A 2,670-nucleotide genomic window follows, 5' to 3' on the forward strand; every position below is an offset into this window, starting at 1 on the left:
TATGCAGTATTTGACCTTTTGTGACTGAGATATTTCACTCAGCATAATGTCCTCCATGGTCACCCATTTTGTATAATATTTTATTAATTCCTTGGTTTTCAGTGCTGCATAGTATTTCACTATGTGAATATATCACAGCTTTTCTATCCATTCATTTGTTGATGGGCACTTGGGTTGTTTCCAACTCTTTGCTATTGTGAACAAAGCAGCAATAAGCATGGGTGTGCATATATCTGTTTGGGTGGCAGTTCTGGTTTCTTTAAGGTATATTCCCAGTAGTGAAATTGCCTGGTCAAATGATATCCTATTTGCAACTTTTTGGGAAAGCGCCATACTGCCTTCAATAGTGGTCGCACCATTTTACACTCCCACCAACAGTGAATAAGAGTTCCAGTCTCTCCACAACCTCACTAGCATTTGTTGTTTGCTGCTCTTTTGAATTTTGTTATTCTTACTGGGGTGAGATGATATCTCATAATTGTTTTGATTCGCATTCTCTTAGAGGTAGGAATTTTGACCATTTCTTCATGTGTTTGTTTGCCATCTGAATGTCTTTTTTGGTGAAGTGTTATAATGTGTTCTTAATTGTCCTATCTGGAGGTGGAGGCTATGTCTCCTCATCTTGAAATTGAGTGACATCTTGTGACTTTGGACAATAAAGTGATGTTCTGTGTTCTAAGGATCAGTCACTCACATTGACATAGACTGGCACGGCCTTCTGATAATGTACGTTGAGGTTACATTATTATCTGTGGTATTATGCCAAAAATATATTTTAAAGGCCTCATTGCTGTTGAGTTGGAACTGACTCATAGCTGACCTTTCCTTGAGTTTCCGAGGCTGTAAATTGAACAAGAGAAGATTGTCCATCTTTCTCCCATGGAGCTGCTGGTGGATTTGAACCATCAGAGAGAAATGACTTTTGGGTTACCAGCAAAACCTATGGACTACACCACCAGAGTTCCTAATATGTACACAGAAAAATGCATAGACCAAATTCAATCAGGAGGAAATAGGCAAATTGCAATTGAAGGACTTTCTATAAAATAACTGGTCTGTCCTTTTCAAGAATAACAAGACAAAAAGAGATTAAAAGAGACATGATAACTTCATTTACAATCCTGGACATTAAAAAATGCTTTGATAAAATTTTAGTAAGGACTATGGTCTAGATAGTAGTAGTGTATCAAAGTTAAATTTCCTGCTTTTAATCACTGCACTGTAACTTTGAAGTGAATGTCTGTTGTTTGGGAATACATGAGATTTCTAGACATCTCCAGTTTTACTCTCCATTGTTGTTTGTTGTTATGTGCTGTCGAGTAGCTATGTACAACAGGAAATCTGCTCTATCCTGTGACAACGTTACTGTTTCCTACACACCTCCCCTCATTACCCCAGTCACTGTGCCAATCTATCTTTTTGATGGTCTCCCTCTCTTTCACGATCCCTCCACCCTTCCAAACTTGCAACATGCCCAAAGTATGTCAGACGAAGACTCGCCGTTGGCTTGGTGAGGGAAAAGTTATGTTTGCAAATATTTATACAGAGAATGATAAAAATGAGGCAAAATGTAAACACTGCATCTTGGTAAACAGTAGAAAATAAAGATGTAAACAGTTGGTGCATTTGACTAGATGTTCTAGAATTCCCTGGACTAACAATCTTTCAAATGGTTTACTGCCTCTGAAAACCTCCCAGAGGGTGATCAGCTGTGAGTTGGTTCTTAACTGTACAGCAATTAACAACAATAACAAAGTCTTAACAACTGTTTTGTAATTAAAGGCTCCTTTAAAAAGAAAACTTGCACATCTTCACATACCCTCCTGGTTTATGGTAAAAGAAACATGACATTTATAACTCAAAAATAGTTCAATGATGACAGTAATATTCACAAATGTTGTACAAACATAATCTCTAGCTCCTTCCTGAACATTTTCATCACCCATTAGTAGCCACTCCTTAATAGCCTTTTATGGGCATTTCATAGTCTTGTATGTGGCTTTGTTTTCGGTGTCCTTTAAATGGCACATGTTCAGAGTTCATCTGTCTTGTGGCATATATCTTAACTTCATTAGCATTTACAGCTGGATGACATTCCAGTGCACAGATCCATCAAATTTTGTTCACCTACTCATCAGTTCACGAACATTTGAGTTGTTTCTCCGTTTTACTTTTTTTCATAGTACACATCACCGTGTACATATATACATCTAACTGACTTCTGCTTCACGAAGATAATATTGCTCTGGCAAAAGTAGGAATTCTGTAGCCTGGACTTGAAAAGCTCGAGTTTGTTTAAAAAAAAAAAAAGAGTGGCCTAGAGGCAAGAAGCTGTACTGCAATTCCGGAGGTAAGAATCCACCAGATGCTCTGCTGGAGAAGAAGGGGCAATCTCCTCCTGTACCAGTCAGATCGGATTTGACGGTACACACGTACACACACACAAAATAAAAAAGGGGGGGAAAAAGAGAGGAGAGCTCTGGTGGCCTAGTGGCAAGAAGCTGCACTGGAATCCCAGAGGTGCACGGTTCAAATCCACCAGCTGCTCTGTTGGAGAAGGAGGAACAATCTCTTCCGGTACCAGTCAGATCTGATTTGACGGTACACTCACACACACAAAATAATAAAAAAAATTAAAAAAAGAGAGTGGGAGGAGGGGAGAGGGGGGAG

This window comes from Elephantulus edwardii, unplaced genomic scaffold (assembly GCF_000299155.1).
Source record: "Elephantulus edwardii isolate Elephantulus edwardi_28Jun2011 unplaced genomic scaffold, EleEdw1.0 scaffold00045, whole genome shotgun sequence".
In the NCBI taxonomy this organism is placed as follows: Eukaryota; Metazoa; Chordata; class Mammalia; order Macroscelidea; family Macroscelididae; genus Elephantulus; species Elephantulus edwardii.